Genomic DNA, 15,685 nt, shown 5'->3' on the forward strand with positions numbered 1-15,685 from the left:
GCCCATTCCATTAGCACCCGGTGTACTCACTTGTTGGTCTGGAGGACCGTAGAGTAGCGCATACTGGGGGAGGACCCCATCCACGAGCTTGTCCAACTCTTCAGACGTGAAGGCAGGGGCCCTTTCCCCAGGCGCAGCAGCCATTGTATCTTCCAGGCCGAGGTCACAGCAGCACTTGCAGTATAGGTCCTCTCCTGTGGATGATCAGGTCTCGAGTGATTAAGCAGATAGAAAATGGCGGTCACGTCTGCGGCGGTGCGTACCGCGGCGGTGCGTACCGCGACCGCCGGCGCACTTCGTTATTGGCTGCTGAAACCCATAGGCTTCAATGTTAACCAATGCGGCTTTGCGCTGCGTTCTGCGACCGCCTACCGCCACGGTGTGCCACGCCAGCGCATTGACCTCACATCCCATTGTCCCACTTCACAGGTCAGGCAGCCGCCATTTCAAGGGCCCACATGGCTTAATTTTGACTGCGACACACAGGCCTAGGCCTTGCATTGCCACACATACACGCCTTTCAACACATTGCCATTCTTTAACTGTGCAAGCTGTCTGTACGTACCTGTGTTTTGGCTGACTCTGTGCTCCATGTTGTCCTTCCTAGGCACCGTCCGCTGGGACTTGCGATGAGAAGGAGGAATCCTCGCGTGTACCGACCGCTGGTGGACCTGTCGACAATGGAAGAACGCCATATAATACTTCGATACAGACTTGACCGTGCCACTATCCATGAACTGTGTGCCCAGCTGGAGCCAGCCCTGATGTCCCCCATCCGCCAACCCACAGGGATTCCCCCTCTGGGCAGGTTTTGTCAGTCCTCCATTTTTTGGCCAGTGGGTAATTCCAGACCACAGTGGCCTTGTCATCTGGAATGTCTCAGCCTATGTTTTCTAAGATTTTGAGCAGAGTGTTGTCTGCCCTGATGAAACTCATGCGGAGCTACATCATTTTCCCCGAGGAGGGTGACTTGCCTACAGTGAAGGGTGATTTCTATGCCCTTGGACACATCCCCAACATCATTGGTGCCATTGATGGGACCCATGTGGCTTTGGTACCCCCAAAAGACGATGAGCAGGTGTTCCGAAACAGAAAGAATTATCATTCGATGAATGTCCAGGTGGTCTGTTTGGCTGACCAGTACATCTCCCATGTAAATGCCAAGTTCCCTGGGTCAGTGCATGACGCGTATGTGATGCGAAATAGCAGCATCCCCTATGTGATGGAGCAGCTACAGAGACAACGTGTGTGGCTAATAGGTGACTCTGGTTACCCCAACCTGCCGTGGCTACTGACCCCAGTAAGGAATCCCCGGACAAGGGCAGAGGAACGCTACAATGATGCCCATGGGCGTACTAGGAGGGTGATTGAGCGAACCTTTGGACTCCTGAAGGCCAGGTTTAGGTGCCTGCATATGACTGGTGGATCCCTAATGTACTCACCAAAGAAGGTGTGCCATATCATCGTGGCCTGCTGTATGCTTCACAACCTGGCTTTGCAACGCCAGGTGCATTTCCTGCAGGAGGATGGTCCAGATGGTGGTGTTGTAGAAGCCGTGGAGCCTGTGGAGAGTGAAGAGGAGGAAGACTCAGAGGACGACACAGACAATAGGGATAGAGTGATACAACAGTATTTCCAGTGACACCCAGGTAAGAATCACCCACGCCATTTCCCAATTGCTTCTAGCCTCCTGCATTTGTACTTTCTGTAGTTCCCCACAGATGTTTTTCAGTAATTTTTGCCTTTCCCTTCCCTTCTCAGTGCTGTCTGACTCAGTACCTGACTTCTGCTTGGTTCGCCCATGAAATACAGCGTATTGACATTGGTATGTTGTCATGACTAATTGACAGAACAGAAATTGAACAGTGATATGTAATACATTTGTTAATAAGACAACATGACTCGAAACAGATTATTGTGCAATATGTGATTTATTTACAGTGCTAGATATCGGTACATGTGATTCTAAGGGTGATGGGTGGGGGTGGAGGAATATCCATGGCAGAGTCCAGTTCTCAGTCTCACAGGTGCATTGTTCTTTTGCCTGGGGAAGGATGGAGCATAGGCAGTTCATGGTTGGACAGGCTGGCAATGTGGGACAGTGGGAAGAGTTCAGGGGGTATGTCCTGCTGGCGGGGGTCTTGACATCCTACTCTGTCTTTTTCTTTGGTCTCAGGCTCCTCTTACGGGGTGGTTGTTCTTCAGCAGGAGGTGGGGTTCTGGGGGGCTGTCGAGGTGTTGGGACCTCCTGTCCACTAGCGCCGGCGGAGGTGGTAGGCTGTTCCTGGTCCGGCCTAGTGACAGGGGCCCTGTGTGGTGCACCATGGTCCCGCAACGCGTCCTCTATCCTGTGGAGGGCCAGGACGATGGTCCCCATTGCGGTCCCGATGATTCTCAGCTCCTCCCTGAACCCCATGTAGCGTTCTTCCTGCTGTGCCTGGACCTCAGTGAACCTGGCCAGTACCGTCGCCATCGTTTCTTGGGAGTGGTGGTAGGCTGCCATGATGGTGGTGAGGGCCTCTTGGAGAGTGGGTTCCCTGGGCCTCTCCTCCCCCCCCTGTCGCACAGCAGCCCTCCGAGCTGCCCGGTTTCCCCCGGCCTCTGTCCCCTGGCCGGTGTGCCCGCTCCCACTGCCCCCAGGTCCCTGTTGTTGTTGGGGTGTTGGGTTAGCCTGGGTGCCCTGTAGTGGCGGACACACCACTGATTGAGCTGTCCTAGAGACAGAGGCATGGGCCCGCTGGGTGGGAGCTGTGCTGGTGTCGGCAGAGGGGGTCGGGTCTGGTGTGGCCTGTAGCTGCCTGAGGGGAACCGACTGCCCAGAGGTCCCCGATGGTCCGGGCTGGTCATCAGGTTCACTGTCGACAGAGCTGCTATCCTCAGTGTGGGCCTGTTCCGGTGGTGGGATGGACAGTTCTGGACCCTCCTGGCTGGTGTGTTGTCGTTCGGGTCCTGCATGGGGTAAGAGAGTTTGGTTATTGTTTCTGTGTGTGCAATAGCGTGCGTGTTATGGGTGCCCTTGTTCCCCAGTGCAGGCATTCCCTTGAGGGAGGTGTTGTGAGGGTATTTAGTGGGGGGGAGGGGTTAGTGCAGTGGTCATGCATAGGTGATGGGTGCCCATGAATTGTGTTATCATGCAGGAGTTGGTGTTGGGATGGGTGGGTTGTGCTGGTGAGACATTGTCAGGGAGGATATGTGCTGGGGGGTTGGGGGTGAGGGTGGGGGTGTGGGTTGGCATGCTGGTGGGGTGGGGGGGATATAGTAGTTGAGATTGGACTTACCAGAGTCCATTCCTCCGGCTACTCCAGCGAGGCCCTGAGGATGCAGGATGTTCAAGACCTCTTGCTCCCACGATGTAAATTCGGGAGGGGTGGGTGGGGGTCCGCCGCCAGTCTTCTGGACCGCGATGTTGTGCCTGGAGACCATCGATCGGACCTTCCCCCGTAGGTCGTTCCATCTTTTGCGGATGTCCTCCCTATTCCTGGGATGCTGTCCCACCGCGTTGACCCTGTCCACGATCCGCTGCCATAGCTCCGCCTTCCTGGCTATACTGGTGTGCTGCACCTGTGAGCCGAAGAGCTGGGGTTCCACTCTTAGGATTTCCTCCACCATGACCCGGAGTTCTTGGTCCGAAAAGCGTGGGTGCCTTTGGGGTGCCATGGGGTGGTGTGGGTGAGGTGTGGGGTGGTGTATGTGATGATGAGTATGTTGGTGTGTGGTCCTTTGTGCTACTATGTGGTGTTTGTGATGGTGTAGTGTGCCTCAGTGTGTCTTGCTCGGGATTGTCTGCTGTGTCTCTCTCTCCTTCTCTCAGTAATTCTGGTCGCAGGGGTTTGTGGGTGATGTGGGTGTGTGTTTTATAGTTGGTTGATTGTGTGGGAGTGGTGTGTGTATGTGTATCAGGTGTGTGTATTTCAAATTGTCCAATGTGGCTGTGTTTTGGTGATGTGTGTGTATTCTGACCGCGGCGGTGTGTAGCGCCAATGGAATACCGCGTTTGAATGACCGCCGTGTGGATTCATGGGTCGTAATGGCATGGGCGTATTTCTGTTGGCGTGACAGTGGAGGTTTGGTCATCTCCAGTTTATCGCTGCCCGCCGATGTGGCGGGCTGCAGTGGAGGACGGATTTTTGGAGGTTTGGCCGTTGTGGGTCAGAATGACCGTGGCGGTTGACCACGGCTGCGGCGGTGTTATGGCGGTTTTATGACCGGCGGTAAGGGCATTTTACCGCCGAGGTCAGAATCACCCCCTTAGTTGCATAATTTTTTTGATGCAGCGGCTGCGCATTTTGTGCCCCATATTTACAAAGCGACGAATTACGGCCAGTGCGTCACTTTTGGGTGGACTGCCTCAAAATTTTCCAGCGCCTGAACCGACTACGTCACGCAGCGTTAAATATATGCAAGGTAAGCGTTCCTAGGAGACCCGACGCAGTGATATTTAGTAGTTTATGGAAAAGGGACGCATCATTGGCAAGTGGCGCACATATCCAAAAATGCTTCAAACGTCCTGAACATTGGTACTGGGATATAAACAGAACATACCAAAAGCAATTTGTCAGGCTCACCTATGCCATGGATATGCTTTATAGTTTAGTAAGAAGCAGTGAGAAGACCACCACCACCAAGCAGGCAGAGCAGGAGAAGGGAGCATGTTTACCGCCGAAGGACTACCCTCATTGACCTCAGGGAGGAAGAGGTCATCATGTACTACGGGCTCAGGAGTGATTCCATCATACAGCTCCTGAACATGGTTGCACCAAGGTTGCAGGCAACATCACAGAGGTGCACTGTTAGAAATGGGGTTTCTGGTTGGCTAGGGTATGCACCTCAGCCAGGCAGAACTTACCCACTATAGTCAGGGCAAGGGAGTTACACGTCCAAGATAACCCCTGCTCACCCCCTTGGTAGCTTGGTACGAGCAGTCAGGCTTAACCCGGAGGCAATGTGTAAAGCATTTGCACAACACACACAACACATGTGACGCAATATCCCCACCACAAAGGAAACACAACACCAGATTATATGAAAATATATTGTATTGTACACAACGTAATTATTAGACCCACATCACATAACAGTACTATCCTGCTACCTTAGCAGTTGTCAGAACGTTACACATTAGTCACTCTGCAAACTAGCAGTAGTCACACATAACACACAGGTTACTCAGTATTCTGCAACGTAAGCAGTAGTCAGGAAACACGTTATCAAATTAGAACACTTGTCATAAGAATATCATAAAACGCCCATAGTAGGAACATTAGAAAATCTATGGAAAGTTAAGGAAACATATTAGCAAGTCATGCCCATAAAAGGAACATGTGCACATATATGTAAAAGCATCATAGAACAGGTAGGCAATATATCATAATTAGCAAAGTCTTTAGAAAGAACTTCAATTATCGTTATATTGGTCCCTTTAAAAAGTACCTGTCTTGATGAGGAGGCACTTCCAGTGCCTAAAACAACAAATGGGGCCCCCGGCGCTCCTCTGCGCAAAAACGGGGGCCTCCCTGAACATGGTAGACCGAGAGGGGCGGCACGCACCCTCTCTGAGTTCCTGACGGGCCCCTTCTGGGACCCGTGATCACTGGGGGCCCCCCGGGCTTCCACCGGCCCTCTCCAGGGGGGAGGCCCAAGTCAGGGAAATCCTGTGGGTAAGGAGGGGGGCACCACACACCCCCTCCAATCTGTGAACGGGCCCCTCTGGGGGCCCGCGAACTCCTGGGGTCTCCCGGGGCCTCCGTCGGCCCTTTCAGAAGGGGAGAACCCTTTACGGCAAGGCTGGCCCTCGCAGGGGCCCTGAGGGATTTGGGGGTGCAGCGAGCCTCCGATGAGGCTGCTGCCCATTCCCCAGGCAATCGAAGCCTTCCTAGGCTTCTTCTAGGCGAGGGAGAGGCGTCCTCCTCTCCCCTCGCCCCTCCGACGGCGACCAAAGCCTTCCGAGGCTTCTAAGGCGAGGGAGAGGCGTCCTCCTCTCCTCTCGCCTCTCCGATGGTTCTCCGACCCAAGGCAGGGCCTTCCGGTGCCCCGGGGGCACTCCTTGGAGCAGGCTTGCTCCTGATTCTTTGGATGTTTCTTTTCTCGTGCCCCGGGGGCACTGAGCTGAGCGCGGTCCTCGCGCTCCGAGGCCATTAAACAACCCGGCTGCGGCGGTGATCCGGGGATCCCAATCAAGTGCTTTTCACAGCGCTAGGAAAATTCTGCAGCCTGGGCTGCGGCGGTGATCCGGGGGTTCCCAATCAAGCGCTTTTCACAGTGCTAGGCAAATTCTGCAGCCTGGGCTGCGGCGGTGATCCGGGGGTTCCCAATCAAGCGCTTTTCACAGCGCTAGGAAAATTCTGCGGCCTGGGCTGCGGCGGTGATTCTTCCTTAGCGATTAGGAGAGCGCCTCCTGGACCAAGTTTGTAGAGATCGTTTACAGGGGTCAGGGGCCACAGCACCCTGCCCCTGGGAACAAATAAGCAAGGAAAAGGTACAGGGCTGGTGGGCCCAGCAACAGGCCAGCACAAGGGGTGCAGATGGGGGCAGTTCCTCCTAGTGACCAGGCAGGTCACAGGTCAGCACAGCAGCAGCAGTCCAAGGCGGTTTCCAGGTGAGTCCATTCATCAGCGTTCTGTGTCCAGTTTCAAGTTCCAAGAATGTTCAAATTGTGGGGAAAATTCCCCTGTACTTATAGTCCGTTTTTACAGTGTTTTACAATGATAGGGAGAGGAGGTTCCAGCCAGTTACACCTGGTTCTGGGAGTACCCCCTCTCCCCTTTCAGCACAGGCTCCAAACATCAGTGGGGGGTTAACGACCCTAATGTGTGAGGCCAGGGCACAGTCTTTACAAATGCAGGTGTGCCCCGCCTCTCCCTTCTCTCAGCCCAGGAAGACTATTCAGTATGCAGATGCACCTCTGTGACACCTCCACCCTCCCTGTGTACAGGCTGTCTGAAAAGTATGCACAAAGCCCCAACTGTCACTCTGCCCAGACGTGGATCGGAGTCAAGCTGCAAAATACCAGAGTCATAAGCACAGATAAATGCGCACTTTCTAGAAGTGGCATTTCTGTGATAGTAATAAAAAATACACCCACACCAGTAAGCAGCATTTATTATCACCATCACAACCATACCAAACACGCCTACGCTACCCCTCATAAATCAGACAATACCCCTTACACATAAGGCAGGGCATTTCTAATGCAATCCTATAAGAAGGCAGCACTCACAGAAGTGAGACACCAGTTAGGCTGTTTGTCACTACCAGGACAGGCCACACAACTTGGCACATGTCCTGCCTTTCTACATACATGGCACCCTGCCCATAGGGCTAGCTAGGACGTACCTTAGGGGTGACTTACATGTAGTAAAAGGGGAGTTCTGGGCCTGGCAAGTAAGTTTAGATGCCAGGTCCCTGTGACAGAAAACTGCGTACACAGGCCCTGCGCTAGCAGGCCTGAGACTGGTTTGAAAGTCTACTTCAGTGGGTGGCGCAAGCAGCGCTGCAGGCCCACTAGTAGTATTTAATTTACAGGCCCTGGGTATGGAGATACCACTGTACAAGGGACTTATAGGTGAATTAAATATGCCAATTAGGTATAAGCCAATCATACCAACTTTAGATGGGAGAGCACCTGCACTTTAGCACTGGTCAGCAGGGATAAAGTGCTCAGAGTCCTAGAGCCAACAGCGAGAGGTCAGAAAAACCAGGAGGAAGGAGGCAAAAAGACTAGGGATGACCATATGTATGGCCAAAAGTCCAACATGCACCAACATCCCTCTGCAAGCCAAGCTGATGGCAGTCCTCCACATGCTGGCATCTCAGTCACTCCAAACCACTGCAGCCAGAGAGGCAGGAATCTCACAGCCACCCTTCTCACCATTCCTACCCTCCGTCCTGGAAGCCATCATCAGCCTAACACCCCAGTACATCAGGTTTCCCAAGACACAGCAACAACAACTGGACACAAAGAAAGGTGTCTATGCCATAGCTGGATGTCCATGTCTTGGGGGCTATTGACTGTACACATGTACAACTGGTGCCTCCTGCGGCAACTTTACAGCTGTACCAAAATAGGATGCACACAAACTCTATCAATGTGCAGGTAATTGTGAACCATCTTGGGATGTTCATCAATGTTCTGGTCAAGTACCCTGGAAGTGCTCATGATGCCTACACCTTCAGGCACTCCATCATCAATGAGCGCTTCAAGAATGGGAAATATGGGAATGGCCTACTGGTTGGTAAGTGCATCTGAAGTACATGACTGACATAAGAACAGTAAAGATTTTATGACAAAATAGCCATCTCTGTGTTTGGAGACAGTGTACATGGAGGAGGGGCGAGCCTCATACGTGCACCATACATCATAGCACATGTGCCATGCAACCTGCAAGTCACAAATGTTAAGATCTACAAAGCCACTGTGTGTGCCTTGAAATGGTGGGAAGATCCTGAGCAATGCAACACTTGGAAAATGCTGTGTTGCAACACTGTGTGGAAGGAAGGGCTTCCATGTTTGTTGTTTGGATCTCCACATAAAATACCCGTGACCATGAGGCATGTCATATATCCAACATCAGCTAAACTGTGAAATATTTCAAATCATTTGGCCTCCACGGGCCATGTGTACTATGGGAAATGTAAATGTCAGCATAAAGACATTTGGCAACCATGCATGGTACATTGTGTGGCACCGAGACATACACCATCAGGCCTCCAAGGCTTCAGGCTGTGCAGGAAGGTTGCCCCTCATGCACAAAGCACATATCACAGGGAATGCAACCACACATTCAACATGTTGTAATTGTGCCTGTTTTGGTGCTATGTAACCTATTCTGTGTCAGTGCAGCTCTAAAACTCAGGACTGTGCTCTATGGCCTAAAATATGTCCTACACTGCCCTTCATAGTGATGCAGTGCAAAGCTACTACTACTAGTACTGTACAGTGCAAGATTCTGTCATTTTTGTGCTCTTGCATCCTGTCAGCACAGCGGACCTAATGCACTGCAATGTGTAGACAATGATCTCCCACATTGACATGCACTCACTAATCTTTCCATGGCAGTAGCTACTGAACAACAGTGACTACTACTGTCACATCCAAATATCTGTGAATGAATGGACCACATCATCTTCACTGGGAAATTATTTAAAAATAAGACATGCAGTATACCAGAAATGACTATATTAGTACCAACCCCACCCAATAGAGAAGTTTGAGTTAAGTGTCTACTCACTCCCCATGTCTGTAAAGACTCACCATGTTCATTCTATTTCCAAGAAAAGCTTTTTCAATAAATAAGTGTATCAAACATGCCAGTACACTTGTATTTAGTGCAGTGTCAGGTATATAAAAAATGAAAGGGCATGTATGCTATCCAGTGTCAGTGCAGGTCCCATACTCTTGGAAATGTGTATGAGTCCTTCAGTACACATAACAGACATGTACTTGAATGTGGGTTCATCAATCATCATGATCATTGACTGATTTCTCTTCTCCTGTCTTTTCAGCTGACCAAAGGATATGGGCTGCAGCGATAGGTCATGACCAATGTTCCCTGTAAGGCACGCGCGCAAGCACGCGCACACCTTTTCTTCCCCCAGCGCGCAGGCCCCTTTGGCAAGCGCGCACGTTCTTGCAACGTCGCTCTCTGCATCGTGCGGCAGAGAGGACGTCAGCGCTGCGTCTACAAAACAGACACAGCGCGAGGACAGGGTCACTCTTTGCTGCCGACGAGCAGGAAGGACATCTACAGGACGCAGGTTTGCAGGTAAGATATTATCAATTTCTCAGCTCAAATAAGCCTTTTAGAGCGATAGTCGTGCTCTCCTATTGCAGAAAATGCTCATATTTGAATCTGGATTGAAGTCAATGAAAACAGCGTTTAAAGGCCGCGGGAGTGTTTTAAACATTTGGCGTACTTTAGCATACAAGCGAGCAAGTGATATTTATGTTGAAAATTAATGGTTAGGGAGCTAGGAAATGCTTCAGAACAGTAGAAAATGTGCTGTTATCAACTTTTCCATCATTGTCATACTTCATAGTTGTTTATGTGCATTATCACTTTTTCAGCGCAAATAAGCCCTTTAGAGCCATAGTCGTGCTCTCCTATTGCAGAAAATGCTCATATTTGAATCTGGATTGAAGTCAGTGAAAACAGCGTTTAAAGGCCGCGGGGAGTGTTTTAAACATCATTTGGCGTACTTTAGCATACAAGAGAGCAAGTGATATTTATGTTGAAAATTAATGGTTAGGGAGCTAGGAAATGCTTCAGAACAGTAGAAAATGTGCTGTTATCAACTTTTCCATCATTGTCATACTTCATAGTTGTTTATGTGCATTATCACTTTTTCAGCGCAAATAAGCCCTTTAGAGCCATAGTCGTGCTCTCCTATTGCAGAAAATGCTCATATTTGAATCTGGATTGAAGTCAATGAAAACAGCGTTTAAAGGCCGCGGGGAGTGTTTTAAACATCATTTGGCGTACTTTAGCATACAAGAGAGCAAGTGATATTTATGTTGAAAATTAATGGTTAGTGAGCTAGGAAATGCTTCAGAACAGTAGAAAATGTGCTGTTATCAACTTTTCCATCATTGTCATACTTCACAGTTGTTTATATGCATTATCATTTTCTCAGCGCAAATAAGCCTTTTAGAGCGATAGTCGGGCTCTCCTATTGCAGAAAATGCCCATATTTGAATCTGGATTGAAGTCAATGAAAATAGCGTTTAAAGGCCGCAGGGAGTGTTTTAACCATCATTTGGCGTACGTTAGCATAAAAGCGAGCAAGTGATATTTATGTTGAAAATTAATGGTTAGTGAGTTAGGAAATGCTTCAGAACAATAGAAAATGTGCTGTTATCAACTTTTCCATCATTGTCATACTTCATAGTTGTTTATATGCATTATCACTTTTTCAGCGCAAATAAGCCTTTTAGAGCGATAGTCGTGCTCTCCTATTGTAGAAAATGCTCACATTTGAATCTGGATTGAAGTCAATGAAAACAGCGTTTAAAGGCCGCGGGAAATATTCCCCGTAAGGTGCGTGTGCACCTTTCCTTCCCACAAGCGTGCACGTTGCAACGTTCTTGCAACCTCGCTCCCTGCATCATGCACAGCAAATGTGACAAGACAACAACAAGACGTAAAGGCACCTTCATTGCTCATTCACCGTCTGAATGGACAGAACACTTTTTTTTGTCCGCTTGCCAGAACGAGCCAGTAGGCCTAAAAATGGCTCACCCTTATAAATCTGATTAGTCATAGCGAGTGGCTGAGCAGATAACTTGAGGCCTGTAAAGGCCGCATCATCGAAGGGCTAACGCATGATGTAGGTTTCCAAACAGACGATAATATGGAACTAGAGTTCATCCAAACTGAAAGCCCAGGTAACTACTCAATTGCTCTGGAACTGTAATGCAAATGTTTTTGTAACTCCTATAGCCTAAGCTAAATATCTTCTTTCCAATTACAGCCAGTCACCATTTGCACTTGAACAGGCAGGCATGAGTACCAAGGAAGACCAGGTAAATCTGTAGACATTCCAGGTGGGATTAAGGGTCTCTACATAAATCCTGTTCATGATCCACACCTTTGCTTCTATTACAGGTTTGTCGGACCGAGCAAGTTAAAGATTTGAATGGACCGACATGTGTAGAAGCATAAGGACCAGGTAATTATTTGGTAGGTACCCCATCTGGGTCATCTGACACATTATAATATGACAACATGATGTAACCAACTGTTAACCATCTTTTCTTTTGCTGCAGGCATCTCAGACAGTACTGGTCATTATTTGGTAGATTTCACTTGTGATGCACCTAGTACATTATAAAATGAAAACATTCTTAAACCCTTTTTTTTGTTCTTTTGCAGGCTTCCTAGACAGTTCTAACATTGGTTAGAAAAGGCAGACGTGACTATAAGCAGAAAGACCAGGTAAATATTTAGTAGTTTTCCCTTGCAGTACATCTTGAACACAAGCATGTGCTGTAACCATGTTTTTTCTTCTATTGCAGACATCTTAGACAGTGTTACATCGAGAGGCAGGTGTGAGATCAAACAGAAAGGCCCAGGTAATTGCTTGCTACATTTTCCAAGATATAGCTCAGTCTTGTCTGGTAGATTGCATTCAATAGCATAAAAAACAACTTTAAATAATGTTCCTCACTTTAATTAATGTCCTTTCTTTTTTTGCAGGATTTGCGGCACAGTAGGCTCAGATTGATTGCCACCAAAATGTTCAAGCGCAAAGCTGTGACTTCATCAGAGAGCAGTGCTTCACCACAAAGGAAGAAATGCTGTCTTGTGTTCAAAGAAGAATGGCTGAAAGAAATTGTGGAGACTGAGACACAGAAGTCCAGGAGCAAGGTTTGCGTACAACTGGGAGAGCTATTTCTATACAATCCAGAAGTAGGCCTGATTTGCAAAGTATGTGCAGAAGCAAAGATCGCAGGGGACTTTTCTACTGGGAAGAAATGTAGTGATGGCTGGAAGCTGGACTACTTGAAACGTCATTTATGTAGCAGAGTTCATGAATCTGCTTTGGTGACACTGAGAAATAAACGTGCTGCTGCCAGGCTGGGTTTTGGAGTGCGCACCATGCTAACGGAAACCGCCAGTGACAGAGCAAACAGACTAGAAGTATTTGAACGGCAAAGATCCCTGCCTGAAGAGATAAAGATTCTCATCAACAATGTGTTGCTAGCAGTCAAAATGAGCACATCAATGTTATCTGTTCAAGACATCCATGACCACGTCGCATTGTATGTGAAGATACCAGACAGCTGGAGGAGCAAGAACTATGCCTTGGAGTTTTTGGAGGCCATCAACAGCGTAATACACTCTGACCTCATGGCAGAACTACGCAGTGCTCGGTATCACACATTGATAATTGATGAGAGCACAGATATTTCAGTTACAAAAATGCTCATCCTCTACTTCAAGTTCTGATCGGTAACATGAACAGAGCACAAAACAGTGTTTGGGGGAATTGTAACTCTGAGTGCATGCAATGCGGAGGCTATCACTACAGCTGTAAAAGAGTTCTACACTGCCAATAAGCTGGACCTTATGAAAATGGTCATGTTTACATCAGATGGCGCATCAGTGGTGCTGGGAAAGAACAATGGTGTTGCTACCCGTCTCAAACAATCCATTCCCCATCTAGTTGAGCAGCACTGTGTTGCGCACAGAGAAGATTTGGGAGTTGATGATGCCTGGAAAAAAGTGCTGATGATAAGGGAAATGGAAACATTACTTAGGACTGTCTACACCGTGTTCTCCCGCTCACCTTTAAGAAAGTCCAAGCTGGCCGAAATTGCTTTGGTCACTGAATGTGAAGCGGTCTCCTTTCGGCCACTCAATGAGGTGCGGTGGCTTTCAAGGCATTTTGCTGTTGGTGCACTCTTGCGTAATTATGAGGTTGCTCTCAAATACTTTGATCATGAAAGAGTTGAGGAGAATGACCCAATTGCTAAATATTGCTACAAAAAACTATTGGATTCAAACTACCATATTTCCTTTGCAGCACTAAATGACATTTTGGATGAACTTGCATCTTTGTGCAAGTTGTTTCAGAAAAGCTCTTTGACCACCATTGAAGCTGTACAGTATGCAAGAGCAAAAATTACCCAAATAAAGGAACAGTACTTGGGCGACACTGTCTTTTGGAGCGACACAGTAAGAGATCTGATGGCTTTGTGCAGAGAGGACCGAGAGTATGATAGTGAGCCGATGTTATCTTTCATTAAACTTCTTTGTGAGCACATAGAAAGAAGGGTCCCAGAAGATGAATTGAAGGAATGGACAAGCTTTGATTTCCATACAGTAACAACACAATCACAGTTTGATTTTGGGACTGAGAGTGTACAAAGACTTGTTGAGAAGTATAAGAAGGTCTTGGTCCTGTGTGATTGTGACACCCCTGGTGATGTTGTTCGGCAGTACAGAGATTATAAATATGTGGTGGCAGCGCATATAAAAAACGGATTGTTTAGGATCTTTCAAGACATGGTGAATTTCACTCTGCAGAATGCTGCACAGTATAGTGTTGTATCTCAGCTTGTTGATATCTGTGCAACTTTCCAGGCTTCAAGTGCAGACTGCGAACGAGGATTCAGCCTCATGAACTCAATCAAGTCCAAATTAAGAAACAGATTAGAGGAGAGTCACCTAGATATGCTGATGAGGACAAAGGCTTACCTCTCAAATGGGAAAGTTGATTTAGACCGAGTTTATCAGCACTGGAAAAATGGCAAGGACCGGCGAGAAAAACAAACATGTCACACATCTAACTTTGACACCTGACTTGTCTAAACTCTGATGCGGCTTCTCCTACAGTCCGTGTGTGGGTAGGGTAGGAACATTTCTCAGCCTGTATCTTGGCAGGGGCATCATGGCATTCATCAGCAGTGTGTTCATCAAACTGTAAATGTTAACCAATTGTACAACTGGCTGTATTTGATGTGCGGGGTCCTCTGCAGCACTCTAAGAGTATTCATTAAAGTTTCATAATGGTTCAACCTCCTGATTTCTGTTTTCTCTAACTGGGGTGTAGGTGGCACTTAACAGGTCATGTCCTTGGGGTGTGCAACCAGGTCACAAAACTGCCTTGATGCCCTATTGCATGGAGCAATGATATCCCTTTTTTGCTTTAGTGGTATGGAGAGGCTAATGCCAAAGATCTTGGCTAGTTATGCGCTGCGCGCGTGTGAATGGTCAATTTCTTGGCGCACGTATCCTTGGCTGCAGCGCACAAAGACCGCACACTGCCGCACACAGTGGAAAAAAATTAGAGGGAACATTGGTCATGACCCCATTTACACATCCCCAGGCAGAGGCAGAGTGCACTTATGATAATGCACTTGGTAGGACCAGGGCTATAGTGGAGCAAACTTTTGGAGTACTGAAGTCTCAAGTCCGCTGCCTCAGCCTTTCCTGGTATGCAAACTCATCCTTGCTTGCTGTATATTGCAAAACCTATGTGTAAAGCCAAATTTCCCATGGGGTGAGGGCCATGACCAGGAAGGCCCAGATGAAACAGAAGAGGAAGATGAGGACGAAAACCAAAATCAACCCACAATAGACGGGACCCGGCAAAGGAATAACATTTTACAGAACTTTTCACAGATGCATGAAACAGCTTTATGCAAAAAGAACAAGTGATGGACAGAATGCTGAACAATATCAAACGTTCACCCCCAGTACAGAAATCTGGGCCTACATCCATTGTCTTTTACTCCCCATGCCATTCCAGTTTTGTCTGAGACATATGCAAATCAGTTTTGACCCTGTTCCCCATGGGAACAGTCCAGCCAAAACTGCAATGGCCAGGTCTTCCCTGGACTGCAAACAAGCATCCTGGGGCAAGTTTTAGGTCATCACCCCCTCCTCAGCTAGTTTAGCTTAAATCCAGTGGCATGGGGAGCACAGGACCCACATCTGGGCATACCCTTCCCACTTAGGGTGACAAATGTAAAAAGAATCACTCAACACTCAGTCCATCATCCTTTTGTGTTTGATAAAGTTGCCCTAAGTGGGGTGGGTCCCTTGCTCACTGTGCCACTGGATTCAAGCTAGCTTGGCTGATGAAGGGTGATACCCTGGAACTGGTTCCAGGATGCTTGTTTCCGGTCCAGGGAAGACCTCTCCTGGCAGTTCAGGCTGGACTGTTCCCATAGGGAACAGGGTCA

The sequence above is a fragment of the Pleurodeles waltl genome, chromosome 1_1, assembly GCF_031143425.1.
Source record: "Pleurodeles waltl isolate 20211129_DDA chromosome 1_1, aPleWal1.hap1.20221129, whole genome shotgun sequence".
Taxonomy (NCBI): domain Eukaryota; kingdom Metazoa; phylum Chordata; class Amphibia; order Caudata; family Salamandridae; genus Pleurodeles; species Pleurodeles waltl.